At 44.7% G+C, this 24,934-nt stretch overlaps 1 long non-coding RNA gene across 2 annotated transcripts in view; it reads right to left on the reverse strand.

Moving 5' to 3' along the window:
• LOC308465752 overlaps positions 1-20,374 on the reverse strand; it is a 54,984-nt gene extending 34,610 nt beyond the window's left edge. Inside the window, exon 1 of one of the 2 annotated variants that reach the window (XR_013980555.1) lies at positions 20,331-20,374. This is a non-coding gene — a long non-coding RNA (uncharacterized lncRNA). The remainder of the gene's footprint in view (positions 1-20,330) is intronic. The other variant, XR_013980556.1, reaches the window with a different exon arrangement.
• Between the last annotated feature and the right edge of the window lie 4,560 nt (positions 20,375-24,934).

The following is a 24,934-nucleotide window of genomic DNA, read 5'->3' on the forward strand; positions in this document are numbered from 1 at the left end:
GATGCTGGGAAAGATGGAGGGCACAAGGAGAAGGGGACGACAGAGGACGAGATGGTTGGACAGTGTTCTCGAAGCTACCAGCATGAGTTTAACTAAACTGCGGGAGGCAGTGGAAGACAGAAGTGCCTGCCGTGCTCTGGTCCAGGGGGGTCACGAAGAGTCGGACACGACTAAGCGACTAAACAACAACAAAATAACAGAACTGTACAGTTGGCAGGGACCACGAGGGTCATCTAGTTCAATCCCATGCAATGCAGGACTCTTTTTGCCCAACGTGGGGCTCGAACCCACGACCCGGAGATTAAAAGTCTCATACTCTACCGGCTGAGCTGCTCCATCATAAACCATCATTGAACCTGGGACCTTTGCAGGCAAATCGCAGGTTGGGCCACCGAGCTGCTGCCCCTCCTACTTCTTTAACAAGGAGACAGAAAACGGGGGTGGGTACATCTCCCCTGGTGCCGGGCAGCCCCTGCTTCCTGTTGTTGCCCGTCGAAAATGAAAGAGAAGAGAATGGAGGAGGAGAGCTTTTAGCTTGCCCCTCTACGCGCCTTTACCTGGGAGAAAACTCACGAAATTCAGCCAGGAAAGCATGCATAGGTTCGGCTGCGCAGGCGCGAACACAAGCCACCCCCTTCCCTTTTAATTCCAGTAAATACTCTTGAGTAAATGCCTGGAGTCTGCTCTGGCGAGGCAACAGCGAGGAGCCTTGTGGAATCCGGCGGACACGGGCAGCAGTCCTCGTGCGTCATTAGTGTAAGGAATGGCGCAGAAACTAGAGGAGGGGTGGGGAGAGTCGCTTCTGAAAAGGCATGGCCTCCTGGCCCCATAGCTAACACGCACACCTCCATCCCAAAGCGGCTGCGTTGCCCAGGACTCGCGCTGCCTTCTGGACCCCACCGGAGTCCTCGCCCCTCGCGCGCTAAGGAAAGAAGAGGGAGGTCTTGTACACCTCTCCAAGGGCTCGATCCGCCGGGGGTGGGGGCTCATCCACCGGTGTCAGCAGGAGCCTCTCTCGCCGGTGGATTGGGTCCCCAAATGATTGGCCTGGATTTAAGATGCAAGGCCTCTTTCCCCACTCACCGAGAGAGAGGCTTCTTCCGACCTCCGACAGTTCAGATGCCACCCCACTATTGGGGTAGCGATCGAGAGAGATATTTATTATAGTAACTACACTAATATACGTACTGTATTGCAAATAGTAGGCATATAGACTTTCAGTATTTTATAAGGTTACTATTGCATTGCCCGCACTGGCTCCAATTTTTCACATAGATTAGCTAGATAGATGTGCTACTCGGGAGGAGGTTCCGCCGCACGGTGGCCTTTCCTTCCCTGTCTACATACCCACGCAGAACAAATCTCACGGTTTGCGTTGGGAAGAATATCCCCGACTCCCGATCATGTCTCTGGAGCAGGATTTGCGAAATCCCTCCATTCAAACCCGTCTTAATTTGCTTCCACCTATACTATCTTGAGCCCACCCACCCCGCGTAAATCTGCGATCCTAACAGCTGTGCATAACCTGCTTAGAGATCTACCTGCAGCCCCCAGCCCGGGGGAACTTCCCTCCCAAAAGACGCCCACGAGGGAAGAGGATTTGGCCCTGCCCGCAATCCTATCCATTTTTTAAAATTGCACAACTTGAGGTTCGTTTCCCTCTGAACTGAGAGGGGCTTTGCTGGCGAGTAACAACGCCTAGGATCGGGCTGCACAAGGAAATGATCCGCCCAGCACCTGGGCGCGCCCAGTTCCAGCTCTCCCTTGCGGAATTCTATCCCGCATCCTCGGGTGTCTCCTCCAGTTTCGCGCAACCGGCGGCCGGGGCGTTTGCATCCGAGGATCACCGCTTCCCTGCCCAGGCCAAAGGAGCAAGGAAGCTGAAAACGAAGGAGAAACGGATCCTGAATATTTGCCATTTTATGCTAATATTTATAACAACATCACACACACACACACACACACGTATATGTGTGTATATGAATATTTCAGAGTCCTGCTTTAAAACACACAAACAACTTTAGAGCTGCTTCTTGTTTCCCCGCTAGCCCTTACATCCCAAACCTAATGAATTATGAACTGATGAATTATGAAGGGAAATTTCATTCAAATCAGGACGAATTCATTTCCAATTTACAACTAATCCTCTGCAGTTGTGACCCAGAAGGAAAGATCCACTGGGTTCAAAGGGATTTAACAGCGTGGTTCTATTACGTAGAAGTCAGTCCCACTAAGTTCAATGGGACTTACCCTTAGGTAAGTATGTACTGGATTGTAGTCTTTTTTTGCCAAGTACAGGACCTTTTTTAAAATGCACATTTACCTGCGAGGGAGCCCTACTGACGTATGTGTGGTTCCTTGCAAAGGTTCAGTCTATTGGGAGGCGTGCAGAACCGCAGCCTGGCAGACCGATCCTATGGCTGGGAAGCAAATCCCACTGTGGCCAACCTTTCGAGCAAGAGGGTGTTTGATTACAACTCCGACCCGCATTCGGATCGGAATTTTAATCCAAGAGACCTCTTCCTTCCAGAGATTTTAATAATAAAAATGAAAATGAAGCTCCGTTGAAGTTGCAATCCAATTCTGTTTTAATCCGGACGGTCTGCTTTGCGGTTTGAACCGGTTTAAACCGGCTGCAGCCCAAGTGCTCTCTGTTTAATTCGCTTGTGAACAGAGTATTGATCCGCAAGCAACGGGAACAGCCACATATCTTGCGCGGGACCGGATGAAAACAGATCTCAAGATTCCCAGCCGCGCTAGTCTGTCTGTTGCATCAACAGAGAGCCTCGGAGCCCACCTTAAAAAACTAACAAATTTATTTTCAAAACGCGTTTCCGATGAATCAAGAAACGCAACACGATGGATTCATTGCGTGATACAGAAGCCCCTTGCAATGTAATACCGTGAAGTCTGCGTTTCCCCCTCGCCTTTATTCACATCTGAGGTCTAAAGAAGAAGTGTCTTAAAAAAATAAACCACTAGGAGCTTAAAACGAAAGACCTCCTTGCTTTTAGTAAATTAGTAAATTGGGGGGGGGGGGGACTGCTGGTTTGTGATCACTTCTCCCGCCACAAGCGATGATACAAATGGAATTGGGGTTTTTCCCCCAATGGACCCGATCCGCGGCATAACGTGCTCGGATTTAATCTGACGGTGCCAGATATCTCTGCCCGAAGCAGTTACAATTCCGGGGGCCGGAATTGTGGCGCGTTCCTCCAATTCACTCGGGACGTATTTCGAGCTGAGCAGCACTCCCGCGTCTATTTCAGAGCCAAAAATGAATTCTGCACATTCCGAATTTTGATTCCCTTCTCCAAAAGCATTTATCTCTCACAATTTGGAATGTGGAGAAATGAAGCTTACATTTCTTATGTTTACTCGGTACTTACTCCCAGTTTACTTGTGCTTTTTTTAAATTAATGATTACACTTATTAATGGTTATTCTTTACTATTATCTGCAAAATAAAAAATGCCAATGAAGACAACTCTATATATGTATTCTCAAATAAAGTTTTTGTGGGGGTTTTTTAAAATAACAGTAAGACCCACGGCGGTACAATCCTGCAAACATGGAATACTGGGAGTCCCGTTTATTTCAGTGGGAGAGATTTTAGCAAGTGCTTATGCCTTCTGCTGAAACTCAGGGGGACACTTTTGCTGAAATATTCAAGGCGGTTGTTCCCCCTCCACAACCCCAATGCAATGTATTAAAAGCAAGTGGCTCATTGGTACTAATATTTGGAAACGTTTTTAAAAAATAGGTCTAGATTGGTGAATTTAAGGCAGTCAACTTAGCAACATGTTAAAACATCTTGAGCACATTCCAGACAGACGTGAAACACTTTTAAGCCCCATTTATTTCAATGGGACTTACAAGTGTTTCTTTCCTCCCCTTTCCCATCCATCAAACACCAACCATAATCTGGATTGCTGGAAGGACCAATTCAGCTTAAATGACTATAATGACCCTGATCCAGAGAAACCTAATTGCATGTTCAGCCTCTACTGCAACATAGACTGGTTCTGCATATATGATGGTGTTGAGGTGATGGATCACAGGTGTGTGGGGGGTATACCACTTTTGAAAGCTTCCTCATGTTAAAAGAAAGGAAAATAGTAATAAAAACTAGCACATCTAGGAGGAAAATTCTAGACTGGTAACTTTCTTCATCTATTAGCTCATTCTTTGTTTGCTAAGCATACAGGAGCTAGAGTCCTCAACCTGACACCAGCAGTTGATATTATTATTTATATTATTATTTCCCACTTTTTTTATCCAAGGAGCTCAAAGGTGCTTTGCATGGTTCCCCCCACTTATTTCCTACACCCTCAAGAACGACCTTCTAAAGGAGACAGTTCACATGTTCAGCCTGAATTATCCAACGATACAAGGTCCCCATGTGCAAGGCATGTGTCAATTAGCCCTGACACTTGAGCTGCATGCATCCTTTTAGCGGAAATGCATGCTCACCATTTAATGGCTGTGGCAGCAGCACCAGATGGCAGCAGCGAGGGTGGTGTTCACAGATCACACACAAACACACGCCAGCACCTTCGTATGATCCCATACACTGTTTTCCAGTGAAGGCAATTCAAGTGTTCAGGTGCCAGCAAAAGCCATCAAGCGCTGAATGAAACTCCTGACTGCAAAGAGACTTCCACAACTCTGCTCCCACCACATGCAAGCATCTAACTATCTTATTAATAATAATAATAATTACATTTGTATACCATCCTTCATCCACCCTCTACCCACAGGTATGTCTTTTGCACGTGTTACTGCTCAGAATGATATATTGATGGGCTTGCATTATTTGTAGGCTTATGGTGGACGCAGAGTGGGTGCGTGTTTGTGGGTGTTTAACAAAGCCAGGGTGCAAAGAACTCCCCATCTGGTTAGATGCACACACTAACTATTTAGGGAGGTCAGATGGTCATCTGCCATGGATGCTTCAGCTGAGATTCCTGCATTGCAGAGGGTTGGACTAGATGACTCTAAGATTCCATTATTCTAGGGTTGCATCTCACAATCCTACATGGAAAACCACTTTCTGAAGTAGTTTGTGATATAGAGAGTGTGTAATAAAAAATAAATAAATCACATTTTGGGGTCTTCCTTCCACTTTTGGGTGTCCTGGTTTTTACTTTATGAAATATGGTGACCCTACTAAATCTACACCCCCATGGAACTGGAGAACTGGAGCAGCTTTCAGAGCTAAGTAGGTGGCAACTGGGAGTCTAAATAAAAGTTTACCCATCCTGCCATCGCCACCTAGTAGTTTTCTCTAAATAATAGCAGAGGGCATCATCAAAGCTGACCAGTTTGCATAGCCTGCTGTACACGCTACACCAGTCATGACTGCAGCCAGTAAGGTGGGAGGGTGGGGTGACTCAATAGACCTTGTATTTTCCTGCCTGCCTTGAACTGAAAAACAGAAAGAGTTGCTTCAAGATATAATAATAGAATCATAGAGTTGGAAGGGGCCATGAGGGTCATCTAGTCCAACCCCCTGCAATGCAGGAAGATGTTGTTGTGGGGCTGAACTTGCCCTGCCAAATCCCAGCTTCAACAGGCCTGGACCTGGGGACTGTTCGCCTATAGGTGGTTTGTCATTTGACGGCTCTCCACGTCTACTGATGGCTTGCTACCATGACAGGCTATATCAACCCAACCTTAGGGAGACTCTAAGGAGCCTCTGTAGGAGGAGTGTGAGCCAAAGGCACATATTCCTTAAAAAGTGTGTGTGTGTGTGTGTGTGTGTGTGTGAGAGAGAGAGAGAGAGAGAGAGAGAGAGGGTGAGAATTAAGTGTTGATAACAACATGACTAGATAGAGCTGTCGCAAAGCATACATTTCATTTTATTAAAATGTTTTTTCAATAGCCCCTCATCAAAATATGCCAGAAGTACGACTCATGTGAATTCATGCAACCTACAAATCCAGTTTAAAAACAGCAAGTAAACAAATTAGATTAAAGGTAAATGCAAAGCGAAATAGGGCAAAATTTCAAAAATAATCTCAACTGCAAAATGCCTGGACACATGGAATATCTTCACCTGGCACTAAAAAAAAATGTTAATACGCAGTGTGACCTTTTTTGTTTCAGACACAGATTTTTTAAAAAATTATAATCTTGAATCTACCAAGGAGGGGGGCTTTGGAATTGCTAAGTAAGAATCTTATCACACCCCACCCTTGCTTACCTGCAGCCCCCCACCCCCACCCCATCATTGCCAAGTGTGCATTGAAAAAAATTCTCCTCCTAGTCCAGCCATTGAGGTCTGCCTATATGCTAAAATCTACCCGACATTGAATTGCATCACTGTGTTGCCTGACTGCATGATTTTTTACTTGGAAGTAAGACCCCCTGAATTCAATAGGGCTTCCTCCCCAACGCAGGATTCTAGCCTCGGAATAATTCCTCTGTTCCTGTTTGAGCTCTCCATTCTAAACAGCCTTTCTTTCTCATTTCCACTTGGCATCCTTGCCAACACACTTTACAAAAAACAAAGGGGAAAACATGAAGCTGGCAAAAGCCCCAGAAATATCCATCTTCAACAGCACGAGAGAAAGCAGGGAATATAATAGGAGCCTTTTCCTGCTATCCTTTGGCCCACCTCCTGGAGGCTGGCAGAGGCTGACTAGAGGATTTTATTTAGTGCCTTCTCCATATAAACAAGTCCATAAAATGTACAGTGTTAACGACTTTGTCTCTGAAGAGATCTCCTTGTAACGAGCTTGTTTCTTTTGCTGGAAAACAACTGCGCTGGCTCCTGTAGCCCAGCCCCTTCTGAGGACGTGATGGAGGAGGAGGGGACCACACAGAATGGGTCCACCTTCGCCAGGGTTCCTCAGATTGCTGCACCCTTTCCTCTGTTATAGATATCTGCCTGCCTATCAACACCCTCCCTCCTCCAACACACATATAATTCATATTACTTATAAACACAGGTGTTGAATTAGCATTGCTAAGCTAGGAAGCTTGTATTGCCATCCATTCAGTGCTATTGCGAATGGATGCTGGGCTCGCCTTGGATACACCTGAAGCTTCAAGGAGATGCATCTGAGAATGAACATCTTGCATGTCATGGCCATTTGGCCACAACATCTGCATCCTCCTCCCAAGTTTGTGTGTTTTGTGTGTGTGTTTTGTGAGTTTGTGGATCCTAGCCCACCTGCTCCCCAAATGAGCAGAATACTGAAGATGTGGGCTCTAGTCCATGGGTAGGCAAACTAAGGCCTGGGGGCCGGATACGGCCCAATCACCTTCTAAATCCGGCCCGCGGATGGTCCGGGAATCAGCATGTTTTTAAATGAGTAGAATGTGTCCTTTTATTTAAAATGCATCTCTGGGTTATTTGTGGGGCATAGGAATTCATTCATTATTATTTTTCAAAATATAGTCCGGCCTCCCACAAGGTCTGAGGGACAGTGGACCGGCCCCCTGCTGAAAAAGTTTGCTGACCCCTGCTCTAGTCCATGAAAGCTTGCATTACAACATATTTGTTAGACCTTAAGGTGCCACAACACACACTCTTCATTATTTGGAAATGTGTGCATTGATTCTTTAGAAAACATTGTGATCCCTACTCGGAAGTAAGTCCAGTTCAGCTCAAAGGGACTTACCACTACATAAGTGTAGATAGGATGACAGGGCTGTGTTATATCACATCGTATTATATTATATACTGTGCTCATATTCTGCATTGGTAAAGCAGCCAGTTTATTTCTATAGCCTAGCATGGCAGGATGTTTCTACATGGATGTCATCAGTGTTGCTTCCCCCTGGGGGTACTCAAGGGTACGCAGTAGAAGCACCACAAATGGAGACAGAAATTTTTATATTATGGGGCAGCATGCAAATGTCGTCCACGTCCCTATTAAGCAAAAACTCTTTCAGTTTAAAGCTGTGCATTTCCTGATTCTCAAGACATTTAGATAGACTTGTTAAAAATACATGAATTGGGAACCAGCCCCTCATCATCGACTGGAGTCATTTATCAGTAAATCTGCCGTTCCACGGAGAGGAGTGAAACTGCCTGAACCTAATTTCAGAGGGGTAGCAGTCTTGCTGGTTTGCTGCAACATAAATAATTGGGGTGGGGGGGGGCTTAAAGACCAACAAAAAATTATGTTGGTAGATGCTTTTGTGGACCACAGCTCACCATCAAATGCCTGAAGCCCCCTGCCTTCTCCAATCTGGTGCCCTCCAGAAGTTGCAGACTACAGCTCCCATCAGCCAGGAGTGCCAACTTGGCCCTGTGACTGTACATGGCCCTGATGCTGAAATTTGTGGGTGCCTGGCCCCTTCATGGGGAATTTTGTGGGTGCTTGGGCACCCAGGCTAGGGCCCCAGGGAGTTGCCACCCATGCATCAGGTCTGGCATGCTTTTCAATGAAGCATTATGTTTCCAACATAGGGCAGCCAGACGAGAAGCCAAAAAAGCATTGGGGTGTGTGTGGACTACATGACCTTTGGCTCCCCTCCCGACCCTACGATTCTATGATGCTGTGATTTCCCTCTGGTTTGCCCCCAGCGTCTGAATTTCATGATGGTGGCCTGTGAACATGGGCTTTCCTGTTATTAAGCATTAAGGCTGCAATCACGGTCCCAAGAAATCCGGCCCCCAGCCCCACTGAACACCATGGAATTTCCTTCACCTTGCCTTCCCATAGGGTGGAGAAATGGGCAGAGAGAAGCTTTCCTCCCTCACTCATCATGGCATATGGGGAAGAGCCGTGGTTCAGCGGTGGTGCATCTGCCTTGCATGCAGAAGGTCCCAGGTTCAATCCTGTTATGCACTAAGCTTGGATCCTAGAACAATAGGCAAGTAGGATCCTAGAATGCAACAACTGATTGGCTTGCAGGAAAAGACCAATCAGGCTCCAGGAGGGAAGCAGAATCAGCCAACCAGACAAGACTCATTGTGTAAATAATATATATAAAAGCCTGAGGTTTGGGGGGCAATTCAATCACTGTTCTACAAGCTGCAATAAAGAGCATGAAATCACTACAGGACTCCAAATATATTTCAAATCCCCAGTAGCATTTCCAGGTAGGGCTGAGAGAGAACCCAGCCGGAAACCCTGGAGCGCCTCTGCCAGTCAGTGTCGACAGTTCTGAGCAAGATGGGCCGATGGTCTGACTCAGTATAATGCAGCTTCCTTTGTTCAGCCCTGGTGGATGGGTGTGAAGCTGCAGGGTGGAAGATTCGGGGCAGACAAAGGGAAGGACTTGTTCACACTGCACATGGGTAGACCAGGGCACTCGCGATGGCAGCCAAAGTGGGTGACTTCAAATCAGAATCAGACAAATTTGCAGATAAGGCTTTCCATGGCTCCTGGTCGGCCCGGCTCTATGGCCTCATTGGAGGAGGCATCCCTGCAGCAGATCATGAGTGGGAGTGAGATGTTTGCCACAACTAACATAAGCCCGTCGATTATTTAAAGGCATAGGACAGACTCAAAGGCAACTCGCTGGGTGCAATGGAGAAAATGGGTTTAGGGTTACAGCTGTAAGGCACCACATTCACGATGAAGTGGAGGTTGTGTGTTTGTGTGCATGCTGTTTCTAAGGATGTCCAAATGGGGGCAGGTGCGAAGAGAACCTCTCTCAGTGCCTTGGCGTGTGGGTAATTTGCAGTATAGAGTATATTGTGGTTCATATGTAAATGCATTATTATGATGATAGATAGATAGATAGATAGATAGATAGATAGTGTGTGTGTGTGTGTGTGTGTGTGTGTGTGTGTGTGTTTATCGGAAGTGCAACTTAAGTGCAACATCAGCATTAAGGCTGATGGGGTTTGCACGAAGACAGACAGCGATAGGAACCAGCTCAACTTGTGCTGATGTAAATAACCTCCAAACACTATCAGCAAAGATATGTGCATATGCATATAATCTTTGTAAACTGCTTTGTGGGGTGTTATAATCAAGCAGCGTGCGTGTGCGTACACACACACATACATACACACACCGGTTGATATTGAAAATATAAAAATATATAAGTGTTTTATGTTACGTTACATTGTTGGGCAAGATCACGCATACGCACCTTAGCTTCAATGGCTACAATGCTATGCACATTTATGAGGGAGCAATGGTGCTTCCCCGATAGGGACTTAATATTGCAAATGGTTCTTTGGCAAGAGGTATTTTTAAAACACTGTATTTTCCATGTAAAGGATAGCTGTTTTATTTATTTTATTTACATGGCATTCTTACACTGACTAATTATTTGCATTTCTAAGCTGTGTACGAAAAAACAACCCATAGAAAATGGGAGAGTACAAACATTATCATCGAACACTACCTTAGAATGCCTGCTGGAACAAGGAAGTTTTAGTCAAGAACCTGAAATTTGGCAAGGAGGTTCTCTAATCTCGGTCAGGAGGGCGTTCAGTAGACTGAATGGACACCGTATATTTGGATTAAATGTGGGGCAGGAATGCTGGCTGGAATTGTGATGACAACAATGTTGTGTGGACACAGTGAAGAACAGGCATGTATGGGGAGTTCTCATCTTGAGCTCCTTTGAACCCTAAAAAAAGATTGTGATGCAAATCTCTTCCATTGAATAGAATGGAATCCCCAAGTGCTGGACTTCGGCTGGATCGCCAGCTACATATTAGCTGGTATACATTCTATACACTATTATTGCACACCCGCTAAAACCTTTTCCATTGCTCCAGTTCTTCAGAATCTGTGCTGCACAAATTTGCTGCGGTGTGTAGATGCTTTGCTTTAATCCTACCTAAGACAGGTCAACGCTACCGTGCGCCAACATCACAAAGAGGTGGGAGGTTTCTCCACATGCCAGTCAAACTGGAATAAATGAAATTGCCTGTGGTCATTCCAGATGACCTGCGTATTGAACGTTCAGGCTGAGTTGTCTGTACAAAGTTTGCTGGGCTGTTAGACAATGTCAGTTGTTTGCTGAGCATTAATTCTGACTGGTTTGCGGGGTGGTTAGATGACGTCGCCTCAAGGAAGTTTATCCCACACTTTCAGGTGCATTTCCCTGTCACTTTCAAGTATAATTGTGAATCAACCGAAATTGTGATTGCATACCCGCCAACATTTCTCCCATTCCATAATAATAATTTTACTATTTACACCCCACACATCTTACTGGGTTGCCACAACCACTCTGGGCAGCTTCCAACATATATAAAAACATTAAACCTTTTTTAAAAAAACCTTCCATATAAAGGATTGCCTTCAGACGGCTTGGGGGATGGATAACTCCCCCAATTTCTCCAATTAAAATAGGGACATCCTAAAGAAAGGTGGGACATTCTGGGATCAAACCAGAAACCAGGACGGCTTCTCTAATTCAGCGACATTGCTGGAAAATAGAGACACTTGGAGGGTCTGTGGAGAGGTGGAAGACATCTCATTGGTAAAAAGGGGTTGAGAGAGTAGCTTTGACTGATATTCAGTAACCGCAGAATAAAATAAGTGCATGCATTCTCTCTCTGCCCTGCTCTCCACCACAAAAGCTGTTTTCATGCCATCAAAATGCTTTGTTTCATTTTAAATTTTAACGCAGAAAAAACTAGTTGCAGAATCACAAAGATCATAAAACATCTCTTTCATGAATGTCACGCAGGCAAAACTCTGTTGTCTTCATGCGGTCATGACTCACTCAAAGGCCACGCTCACTGAATGAAATGGATCCCACCCAGCCCTTGTGAAAACCAATCCTAAAAAAAAAATCAGCCTGTGAGGTCGGTAGTTTGGCCTATTGAAACCTCAACTCCAAATATGTTTATTGTAGCTTTTTTTTAAAAAATCCATAGATGCTGTTGCGACTCTGAACATAACATAACATGGGGTAAAGCCTCATTCAACTCTACATGAATTGACTTTTTATTAAATGTGCTAATGGGTTCTATTCTCTTTTCCTGAAGAAAAGTACTTTCTCTTCATTCCAGTTTCTATCTCTCCTGGATCTGAATTGATTTAACATATGTGTTTCCCCCCAAAATGTTTTTATTTCTATAGTTGTTTTTTAAAATGAGTTTTATATTTATAATTTTTTATATACCATATATATTTTCGTATGCAATTGTTTTTAACTGTTTTTATGTATGTAACTGTTTTACATATGCCATGAGATTGCTGTGAGATGCCTCGTGGGAAGCTATTCATAAATGGAAGAATAATATTATTATTCATAATAATGGTAATAATAGTATTCTGTCCACCCATAAATACATAAATACAAGTCTCACTGGTGGCTTACAGGACTCAGTTGAGTAACTGAGAAGATCTGTTAAAATTTGTGAAGGGAAACCAGTAAGGAAAGCTTACTCCGAAAGGATTTTTTGGGGGGGGAGGCAGGTTTGATCAGGTGGGGTTAGGCAGATGTTGGACTACGTCTCCCATCACCCCCTGCCCACTGGCCATGCTGGTTGAAGCTGATGGGAGTTGTAGTCTAACAACAGGTGGAAGGGGCCAGGGTGCCCACCCCAGAAAGGGTAAATCCATATTAAATGTGTGCAGTTGGGGAAGAGAATACGTGACGCTGAATGTGTTGTGTGGACACTGAGACAAACATGCACCTATTCCAAAATAAGCCTCCACCGAGAATCATTTTTTTATCTCCATACAGGAGAAATCTTTCCCCTGGTAAATTTATGTGAAATTGCAGTTCTCAGAGTTTGGGGAATAGCTACAAAAAAGGCAGACAGCCCAAAATGAACTCCAAAACGACATTCCTCTCTTTCTCAGTCCATTTGCATGGACTCAGTCCATTTCCAAATCATAGAATTGGAAAGGACCACAAGGGTGTCTAGTCCAACCCCTTGCAATGTAGGAATCTTTTGCTCTGTGTGGGGCTCAATCCCACAACCCTGAGATTAAGAGTCTCATGTTCTACTAACTGAGCTATCCAAGCTTCCTGAAGTCTTCAGCCTAGACCCGGCCTGATACACCCAGATCCTCTGTTAACAAGCAAGATTTCCTTTCCATGGTTTATGTGTGTTTATGCTGCCCTTTGACGGATAATATAAATTTAGCACTAAGAGTCTTGCCTTTCTTACTAAGGCAGGGGTTGGATAGCCCTGCCTTAAAGGAGGGGAAAAGAAGGACTGGTTTGGGAGACTCTGAGGGACTTTCCAGTCTAAGATTTTCACTAAATGCATGCAACACATCTCAACCTTTAAAAATCAGCAGATGAAACAACTAGAACTTTTGTTGACTGAGGGGACCCAGTTTCGATAAGTAAATTTCAGGTGTTGGAGTTGAGTCATACTTTTTAAAGGTGGCTTGGATTCCACTGTGTTACCACAAAGGAAACTGAAAAGGGGAAAATATTAATTCAGGCTGATTTTTTATGAGGGTGCAGGGTTCTTTTGTGTGTGTGTGTGTGTGTGTGTGTGTGCGCGCACACACACACACACACACACCCCTCTTCACAGGGATGGAGGAGAATTTTGATTCAGTCTGCATTTAAAGGTGGATCTACTAAATTCACACTTTTGTGGAGAACCAAAATACAGCCATCCACTGAAATTTCCACATTTATCAAATCTTGTGGTGCAGTTCTCCAACCAGCCACGATTTACAAAAAATGCATATGCTGGGGGAAAGTATGCATTAAAAATATACATTAATTAAAATAACCTACAAAACTGCATTGCATTAAGAAAATTACTTGCAAAAATACGTACACCAAAACTGCAAGCAAAAATTTGCTATTTGGAGAAATTCTGAGTAAAATGCTGGGTTTTTTTCCAGATACATAGATAGATAGATATAATATGCAGATTGCTACAGAAATGTGGAGAATTGAATTTAAGATTTGGGGGGGGGGGATGAAAACCAGAAATTGACAGGTCCTTTCTAATGCTTCAAAGTGAAGTTTTGGTAAAATGGACGTTTATTTAAATTTAATGAATTAGTTAAAAGGCAGGTAGTTAAACGATTAACTGTGCAGTTCTATGTGCACTTCCTTGAGAGTAGGTTCCAATTGAACAAAATGTGACTTGCAGAAAATGAATTGCAACCCAAACATTCTTTGATTGGTTAACAATAATATACAATATATTCTGCAATGCAGTCCTATCCTGTCCTACTTCCCATTTGAAATAAATGACAAGTCAAGTCAATTTCTCCCACCCCACCCCAAATATTCAAAAGAAACTGAAAGCAGCTAACACATTAAAATCATAACAAGAGTCAGATATAAACCAGTCCACGGTTTCAAATCAAATCATAAATGAAAAAATTTGCATAGCCCAACCAACAGCAATTCCAAAGCAGCCAGCAAAATCACCACAAAGCCAAAGGCCTGTTTTAACGCCCCTCTAAAACAATATGATGTAGCTTGGAAGGCAACAAATGCCGCAGGATGGGTGCCCGTCCCAGCCTAAAGTAAAGGGTCATTAGCCTTGGTCACTGCTAAAGTGTGCCTTCTGAGTATTGTAGGATCTGGAGCAGGCCTCAGATGACCCCTGGAGCTTGCTGGAAAACACCGATGGAAGAAAGTGGTTCTTAAGGTACTGAGGTCTCAAGTCATTTACGGTTTCAAAGGTTAGACCACACCATTCACATCATGCCTGGAAATCAGTAACCAGCACAGATCACCCAAGACTGGTGTGAAGGGACTGAAAAACCCCACGAAAACAAAGAAGAGAATGTGTCCCCTGATGAGTCCTACTAGATGCTAAACAAAGCCACAACACAAATCCATAGCAAATCAAGCAACTTGAAATAAAGGCAAGCTCACAGCCAAATGGCTAGTGGAATTTCCTGATCAATGACATTGTCAAGCAGGTGTGTGTGTGTGTGCACACACGCGTTTATAATGGGGGGGGATTCAAGAAGGTAGAGGAGCAACTTGTCTCTGTGATGATAGTCGTTGTTTGAAGAAAAATTCTTTGGGTGCTGCATTTGTGCAGACTTTTGGGTCTATATTTTCCAGTCCGTAAAGGATTTTTCGTTGCATTATTAAGTATGACCTTGCCCTCTGGGCTCATGCTTAGATTGATGTCTATCAGGCACTGAAGAAGCTTCCATGGTCAAAACATGTCTGGCTCAGACACGGGCTTCAGAAGACATCAGCCTTATGGAATTCACTTCCCCCAATGTCCACACATATACCTGTTTGATAATATGGTATCTTGAAAGTCCACTGGCCATTTGGCTATGAGACTGTTTTTATAAAATTTTATTTCAAGTGCCTTTATATGTTATGGATCTGCATTTCATTGGCAGGCCGCCTTAACTCTGCTTTGCATTCACCAAAATGCCTCACGCCCATCAGCATCTCGGCTGCAGCATTTTGCATTAGTTAGAGTTTCCAGCTGCTTTTTGAAGAGCGCCTTGCAGGAATCAGACCTGGAGGTCGCCAGGACCTGAATGGCTATGTCAAGAAGGCAGGCCAGTCAGAGCTGGGAAAGGGATCGCCTTAACCACCGTTGCCACCTGCATATCTCCCTATATGAAGCAAATGTAGATATGCTGACATACACACGATACACAATATGTATGAATGCCATGTAGGCCTACAGAAGGCAGAATCAAAAGAACTACCGGTACTTAACCAATTCTGGGCAAAGGAAAACCAGGTTATGGCCTTGCATTTCTCGAACTGGAGCCCCCCCCCCTCACCATGTCACTCAGCAAGCCGTCACTTAACGTTAAAAATGGATTGCAGTCATGGTTTCAAATTATTTGCAAACAGATACTCCTCTACATCCAATCACAGCCATTATAGTCACCTGTGAAAGTCCTACGCCCCTACCCCATGATCATGTGACTTCCTCACAAACGGTAAAAATTTTGTCCATTATTTCCCCATCACTGGAGTCAAAGTCAGAGATCAAGGCAGCAGTGAGTTGATTTTAAACAGGCCATCCTGTTGGGTTTTTAATTTCCCTGCCTTTCTTTTAACATCTTAAAGAATCCATAATCAAGCCAGGTCAAAGACAAACTGATCAGGAAGCCATTTTTTTTTTAAATTGCCATAGTGTGGCAATAGATTTTATTTTTTTTAAAAGAATCACCTTCAAAATAAAATAGTTTTGAAGGGGGAGCATGATTCATTTTATTCTGTTTACCTTTTTTATTTTTATTTTTAAGCAATCCATAAATTATTTCCATTAGAAATCATGACCCTCTTGCCTCTTAGCCTGCAGTTTTATACAAACATAGCTGTGAATTTCATTCTAAACAATGAGACTTAATTCTGAGTAATCATGTATAGGGCTGTGCTGTAAATGTAATACAGTATACACTTACTTTCTTATTTTAATAATACACTATTAAATGCACACTATTAATGCACACATATTTTTAGATAGCATACATTTACATCACAATTGCCAGCATATTCTCTTTCCGTGCATATACAATATTTTTATGTAACACATGGGCAGACCAGATTTGCTGGCATATTTCTGTTATAAGCCACTCATCAAAAATTAAGCTGTAGCTACGATAAGGGTAGGTTATTGCAGTTGGCACCAGACAAGAGTTTGCTAGCAAATAGCAGACAGATAGTTCTACACTATCAGAGAAATTACCACGTTAGAATTGAGTGTGTGTGTGTGTGTGTGTGTTTACCATCCTCCGGCCTTCATAGGGATATTTCAGGTCCCCTTTCCTGAATGTTCAACTTCGGGGGGGGGGGGCTAGAAACACCAACAAGTCTATTTGAGGACAGCGGCAGAAAAACATGGAAGGAAAAGCCAGCCAACTGATCACTAAGCATTTTCCCTCCCACTCCTCTCAGCACATACACCACCCAATGTTTGCAAAAGCACCGAAATAACCAACATGCACTTGATGTTTACCTTTAAGATTTAAAAGTAAAACAGGGAAAAACCCCCACCACATATCAGTACTTAATGAACCAGGCATCTTCTGCTTATACAGACTGTTCTGCCGTGATTCACACACACACAAACATCATCCCTAAGGCAGACTCGCCACCATTTCTTCTACTTATAGGTCTTCTGAGCCCTGTGAAACTATTTCACCCAGAACGTTGTTCGGTTGGCTGTGTGGGCAGAGTTGATGCCCGCTGCAATCCAGTCCCCCATTCAGCGTGAGGGAAGCATTCAGGACAACTGGAAATGTCCATTTTGCGGGGGCAAAGCCAAGGCTTTTACCCCAAGCCAGGACTTCAGATGGGCTGCCTCATAGCCATTTTGTCTGCTGCATTCGCATCCAAACATTCTCTCTCTCTCGCCCCCTCACACACATGGTGTAATCTTTTTTATTTTATATTAGATCCATTGGCTAAATGAGCAATGTCTTATTCTGCACCTAAATAATTGTTTTTTAATAATTATTTACACCATGGAGTGACACACACATGCTGTAAATGAAACGAAATGAAATGAATGCATTTTTGAGAAGGCCTCTATGTAACGAGCACCCATTGGGTGGAAATCCAAATCACGCCACATTAGGGACTACTTTAGGAGCCGCCGAAAAAAATGGGATGGTTTCACCTTCCAGAAAACATATGTAGCCTTCTAATATCTGTAATCTTTTATTTCTCTTTCTTTTCTAGTAATTAAAACACTTAGCACTTGTTTCCACTGCCCCCATTGATACAGTTGGTCAATTCAAGAGATTTAAAGAGCATTTTTGTAACTGATTTTTGTGTATTCAGATATTTCTAAATGTTGCATTTGTAATGTTCGAATCATATGCTGTAAACTATTTAAGGATTTTCCTTTCTTTTAGGAATGGAAACTGAAATTATCTAAAAAAAAAAAAAAACCCCACAATGTTCACAGTCTGATCTTTAACTCTGGGATCAAATATGCATGTTTACTCAAGCCCAATGAATCCAAGAGGGTCTCTCATCTCCCAATGAAAAGGTCCGAGCCCTGCGGCTGCAGAAGCTGATGAATCAGACTTGTGCAGTGCTACCCTGCCTATCTTTACTTACAAACACCCCACAGTGTTCAGTGAGGGTTATTCCAAGATATAAGTAAAGTATTTCTTTTACAATTTGGTATCTTGCAGTTAAGGGGGATGCAAGATAGCGTATTTAAAGGCAAACCTATGTCAATTCACACTTTCTGAAACAATAACTATCTTTTGAAATTTGCACTTTTCTGAATTTTGCAATGCAGTTCTCCTGCCAAGTAACATGTACAGAATTGCATATACTAGAAGGAAGTGTGCATTAAGATGCAAATGCATTGGAAGAAATAACATTCAAAATGCATTATGGTGGTCAAAATTGCTTTGCAAAAAAGGTGCATATTAGACAAAAATATGAGTTTTCTTTTAAAAAATCCTAAACTGTTATGGAAATGTGCAGAAGTTAATTGCAGATTGGAAGAATGAGATGAAAGTGAAATGGGCAGGTTTTCCTAATCCTACTTAAGATATTTAGGTGCCCAAGAAGCTCTTTTTATGCCAGACCAGATATATTTCTCCTGCCAGCCCAGTCTTCTCAGAGTCCCCTCTCCCACCATCTGCTACCTGACATCTTTTTAACTGGTGATGTCTGGGGCTGATCTGAAGACCCTCCACATGGAAAGCCCTTTCTCTGCCACTGAACAATGCTCTCTCCACACGCCCCTTCCTCAAGAATAATGCCCATTTAATCCCTTCCCCAGCTCAATCCTGTGCATGTTTACTCACAGGTAAACCCCACTGTGATCGAAAGTGCTTATTCCCAAACAAACAGGGAATATGCAAATGCAGTTTTCTAAGCACATCTACTCTGAAATACATCCAAGCGAGTTCTTAAAGACATACTCCTTTGTAGCTGCGCTCAGGGCTGCAGCCTTATAGCATTTCTCAGATCCAATTGGAAGTAAATCCCATTGAGTTAAATGGGGCTTACTTCCAAGTGCATGAGCTGAAGGCTGCGTCTGAGAGACTTACCTGGGAGAAAATCTCAAATGAGTAGACAAGGCATATAGGATTGTGCTGCTGGTGGGTGAAGTCAAAATGAAAATAAAACAGAAACTGGAGACCTGGGAAAGGTTTTCAACCTGATCCTACACATATTTGCACAGAAGCAAATCCTATCGAAATGAATGTGGTTTATTCCCAAATGTGAGGGCCACAGCCCAAACTGAGCACTGTTATATCCTATTAGTTTGAATTGGAGAGACTTAATTGCCCCCCCCCAAAAGACCCTTTTGGTTGCTTGTATTTATCAATGAATTACAATCCTTCCAAGGTGCTTGTGGGGGTATCCTTGGGTCTGCCCCATTTGATGCTGACCACATTCCTGTATCTGGCCAAAAAGAGTGAGTGGTCCTACGGCAGCCCTGGTAGATCACAAATATGAACTCCAATTCACCTGACCAACACCTCACTCTGCCCACAACGTCATTCAGAAATCAATGAGGCTGCAAGATGGGGGTCCCTCCCTGTCTCCCGATTTCGCCCTTTCAGTTTCAATGTCACCAGGCTGAAAATTCAGTGTATTTGAAATAAACTGGGAACCTGATCCTATACACATTTACTCAGAAATAAATCCCACTATACCCAAACAGAAAGAAGACATTAAGTAGGGGGGAATCGTTTTTAAATATCTCAAGGGTTTGGGATGTTGTTGTTGCTGTTGTTTGGGGGGGGGGGCAAGGAGGGTGGTCCAAGCACACTGCCAAAAATGGAGAAGGTGAGGTCCCTCACCTCTGGCAAGGTAATATATGAGGGAGATTTAAAAGACTGATTTATCCAGACATTTTAAATTGCACTTCAAAGTCGTCCTGAACCCCACATTTTATAGGGAAGAGGGGTTTAAAACACATACCCAGAGGAGAAATTTAATTGGACAGCACCCAAACCCACCTAGTTTCTGAAATCTGCAAAGGCCTTGCTTGCTTCTGAACAAGGCAAAAAGATCCCACCCACCCACTCTTCAAAAACTTCAGATATGCTTCTGGGGCCAGGACCAATAATCCAGAAAGGAAGTGGGTGGGTGTGGGTGGGTGGGTGTTACCAACTCTATACCTGCCCAGCTCTACCTGCTTTCAAAAAGAAGACGGTGAAGAAGTAGAGGAGGAATCTGATTCTAACTGCAAAAAGGAGCCACTCCATTTTGACTTTCAAGCCCTCCTCTCCTTAAAATATAAATCAATAAACCCAAATCCTACCCTGATTTTTACGGGGGTTAAACAATTCCACGGCGAGCTGCCGCAGCCGAGGGGTCGCTCAGCCCCGAGAGAAAGCCCCTCCGGCCTCGGAGGGCAGTGAGCAGCCGCTCCATCTCTGCAGCAAGAGGGGGAAGAGGAGCGAGCGAGGCTCTGCCTTGCTAGGCGCTTCAGGATCCGAGCGCCTTCCACCCACCTCCAAGCCTCGCCCTGCAGATCGCGAAGGTGACGAGAGTTCTCCTTACCCTTTCCTGGGCTTGCAGCGAGCCGGGTGTGTGGGGTGGAGGGGGGGGGAGAAGGAGGAAGAAGAAGAAGAAGAAGAAGAGGCTGCCTTTCCCCGGGAGGGGATTTCGCAGCCTGCCAGGCGGACCTTGGAATGAGCGTTTTCTTCCCGTTCCCTTCGCTCTTGTGGAGGGATGGTGGGGGCAGGCGGGATGACGTCGCGGAGGAGCGTCTATTCAGGAGGCTTCAGACCTCACCCCCCCCCCCAACACACAAACACAAGGGCCTCCTTTAGCTCATTGTCCCCCCTTTTTTCTCTCTGCATGCCTAGACTGGGTGGGTGGAGGGAAGGAAACTAGAGATACCTTGATCTTTTTGCGCCTACGAGGAAGACTCTCACAGATGAATTTATGCACACACACGTTGCAGATGATGATCATATGATATGATTTATTGTTGTTATTTATTAGAATATCATCAGCTCATGTGGCGTTTTTTCTCTGAACAGCCCAATCCTGTGCACGTTTCCTAAGATGCAAGTCTTTCTGTGCGCCTAATGGGCCTCATTCCCAAGTTAGTCTGCATATAGGATCGCCAGCAGGAAACTTGCCATGTCTCAGGACATTGACCCGAGAGTCTCTTTAAATCGGCGTCTTCGTGTGTGTGTCTTATCTGCTTCTAAGGAAACGTACATTCTTGATCAGAATGTAGTACATAAGCTCATGAAACCAGTCTCTACCTGAGGAATGGCCATACTTAGGAGCTCTGACCCCCATCTCACCGACTTGGGGATCATTTGGCGTAAAGGCAGGGGAGATCTATAGTGCTGTATTTCAAATAGATAACTGGTCCAGTAAGCCAGTGGAAGCAGTTTTGCAGGTATAGCACAGCGCTCAAGCCCTTCCCCGAAAATCTCACCGATTTAAATCGTGCAGTCTGAAGTGCTTATCTCTAATTGGGTGGCACAAATGTTTATTAATTTTGACCGACTTCAGATTTTATGTATTTTGTATTCTCATTTTGTAGTTTTTCTGTTGTGAACCGCCCTGGGATCTTCGGGTGAAAGGCGGTATACAAATTCAACCCATCCATCCATCCATCAATATACACACACATACATACGTACATAGGCCATTGCATCCTGCTTTAGAGACCCTGCTTCCTCTACTCCAGAGGCGCCAGAGAGTAAGCAGAGTCCCTAACCCCTCCGCCCCTTTTTACCCAGAGTTTAAACCCTACTGACTTCATGGAAGGCTTATTCCCAGAAAGTACTGGGTTTCCTCTTGTAAGGTAAAGGTAAAGGGACTCCTGTACCCATCAGTTAATGGTGCCATCTCCAGTTTCAAATTTTTCTTCACCCTGAACGGAGCAATTGAGTACCCTTGGACTTCGCTGGATTGTCTGGTTCGAAAATCAGAGAAGAGCCGGGAGAGGTCAAAGGAAGCCCTCCTTCACGTAGCGCATAAACTATGGAACTCGCTGTCGCAGGAGGCAGTGATAGTAACCAACTGGGATGGCTTTAAAAGAGAATTGGACAGGTCCATGGAGGAGAGGGCGCGTCAGGGACTACTGGCCATGATCTCTATCCTCTGCCGCCTCCACGGATGGAGGCTGTGTAGGTTCTGATTACCGGAAGCTGGAAGCCAAAGGAAGGGAAAGTGGGACCTCTTGCGAGTTTCTCACTGGCCTGGGGTTAACTGCTTGGATAACAGAATGCTGAACCAAGTGGGCCATTGGCCTAAACCAGCCCGCTGTTGTTATGTTCTTATGAGAAAAGCTGTTCTAGAGCCATTTCCAGCATCAAAACTGCTTCTTCCAGGAACCATAAATCTTTCCATTGCATTCCCCTTGACGGGCTTGTTTTGGGACATGGAATCATAGAAAGGTAGAGTTAGATGGGACCCCCAAAGGTCATCCAGCCCAACCCCCCTGCAATGCAGGAATCACACAGCTCAGGAATCCCTGACAGGTGGTCATCCGCCTCCAAGGAAGGAGAGTCAGGCAGCTTGTTTGCGGTGAAGACAGATAGCTAGATAGACAGATGAAACATTTTAATGGAAAAGGAGATGTGTGAGCAGTTAAAATGAAATAAATAAATAAAAATAAACACGTATTTGCCAAGCTCTCCCTTCCCCCGCTCTTTAAGTCTAGGAATGTGTCTGGGTCAGATCCAAGACCGTGGAAATGTGGCGGCTCAATTGTCCCTCTGTCCCTCCTCTCTCCTTCCCAAGTGGCGTTTTCCAGACTGGGGCTGGGGAGAGGGTAGCACACACCGAAATTTCCATCATAATATCATCTCCAACGCCTCGCTCTGAATAGAGGCGTTAGGAAAACACATAAGACTGAACGTCTAGACTGGAAGAGAGGGGTGAGGAGAGATGCCCCTGGGGGGTTGCAAATCTCTGCCCCCTCCCCTGTTCCAAGGAGCCAATGAGCTGAGATTTCACTGCCCCCTCCTTCTCTGGGGTGTTTGTGGTGTTGGTGTGGGGGGAGAATATCAACTTCACAGAATAGATGGTGCGTTTTCTTAGGCAGTCTGGTTTCCAAGGCAGATTTCTCCACAAAACAGCAGAATCTAACGGCCCGTAGAAAATGGGCAATTAATTCATTCCCTCCTCCCCGTTTCCCCCCACCCCCGGCACGTCCTAAACCTCACAATGCCTGGGAACCGAAAATAAGAGCTGAACTTGAGAATGGGCGAGCAGGCTGTCTCAAGTTCATTGTCAGCCACAGATCAGACAGCCCCCGGCCCCCAATTCCCAAAGTCTAATACTTTTTTGCATCACACACACTCTGGGGGACAACAAGCAATCTCCGACCACACCACACACACCGCCCCGCAAGCGCCAAGCCCCCTCACGCTCTTCGGCGAGGAGTTTCGCTTTTAAAATTACTTGACCAAGTAAGAATCCAACTAAGTCCTATTCAGAGCAGACTCCACGAAACCAAGAGACGATGGCATGGGTTGCAAAGTGTCTACTCTGAGTAGGACTCCGTGGGAGATGGCCTGATAACGACAGGATCTAGGCTTCAGAAATTGTGCGCAGGGTTGCAATTTTGCTTGCTATTAAGCCCCATTAAACTAAGGGAACATGTCATAGAACATGTCATAGAATCATGTCAACCTGATCTTTGTCTCTTGTTTTTACATTACACACAGAAACACACAAACACAAAGCCCAGGTCTTCTGCTTGTTGTATTCAGAAGCCTTTCCCACTAGGCTTAATGGGACTTACTCGCGAGGAGGAAGTGTGTGTATGTGTGTGTGGAGGGGCGGGGCGGGGTTTGTATTCTAAGGCCAAAACGTTCTGCCTGGTCCTAGTCAACGTTTTATTCTTAAGTCAGCCCTGCTCTCAGTTTCATGGGGCTTCTTCCCAAGCCAGCTTGCCACCTTCTGCAGGCTTTCTCGAGAGTAGATCCCACTGCAGTCCTTGAAGCTGGCTTCCGAGAAAACTCTGCACGTGACCTTAGAATCCTCTGCGCCCCCCCCTCCAAACACGCTCCCCATAGGGACGCAGCACCGCCTGCCTGGCGCATCAGGCCACGGACAGCGCAATTGCAAAGTCTTCCCCACATTTCGACGGGAGACCGGATGCCTCCGGGGGAGCCCGTAAGCAGGGCGTGAATCCCCGGCAGCTGGGACCCACGGGTAGACTGCCTCTGGCCATGGCAGTTCTATTGAGTTCTCTCTTCATTTCTCTCTCTCCCCCCCATATATATTCTCTCTCTCTCTCTCTCTCTCTCTCTCTCTCTCTATATATATATGGTGGAATAGTCCGTGCTAAAAAGCCCATCGTTTCACTCCTGCTCTAAGAATTATTACTAAAATCAAAATTGTATTTTAGATTGTTTTTTATTATTATTATTTATAAAAACGCTGGTTTTTATGTACGTTATTGTTATTATTATTTGTATGAATTACCAGCTATTCACCCTAAGATCCCGGGGCGGGTTAAACCACCATATTAAAAATGAGCCCGCGTTTAAAGTTATGGGGGATTCCCCTCCCCCTCCCCCCAAAAAAATATACCCCAAAGTTTTATTGATGGAGCATCAGCCAGTGACTAGTTCGGAGACACACATCGGATTCTGGACCTCTCCATCATTTGGGGGAGACAAATGTTGGTGCCCCCTCTCCAGTCTTTCCTTGAGCATGATTTTTTTAAAAAAAGAATTATGATGACGATGATGTTCTCACCAACCCCAATAAATTGGGCTTTCTTGTCTGGCCTCAGACGTGTCCAGCAAACCAAGGCGCGCTACCTTTTGTTCAATTCCTCCACAGGGCTTGATTTAAACGCGGCGTTGGCAGCCGCCACCACGTGGGTCGCCCTGCTCTCCTCCTCCTTCCCCCCCACCCTAGGAAAATGCTCATTAGCAGAAAAGAATCTAAGAGAGGGGGGCAATTATAATTAGACACCTCCTGATTGCCTCTCTCTCTCTCTCTCTCTCTCTCTCACACACACACACACACACACACACACACTTCCTTCTTCCTCTCCCCCCCCCCAATAAATTCGCAAGCATCCCATCTCCGCCTCTGAGCTCATTATTCTGATTATACATCTATTGTCATTTCTCCCGATTGGTAAAGATAATTTCGTGTGTGTGTGTGTGTGTGTTTGT

The sequence above is a fragment of the Podarcis pityusensis genome (assembly GCF_964106645.2).
Source record: "Podarcis pityusensis genome assembly, chromosome: 16".
Classification (NCBI taxonomy): Eukaryota; Metazoa; Chordata; class Lepidosauria; order Squamata; family Lacertidae; genus Podarcis; species Podarcis pityusensis.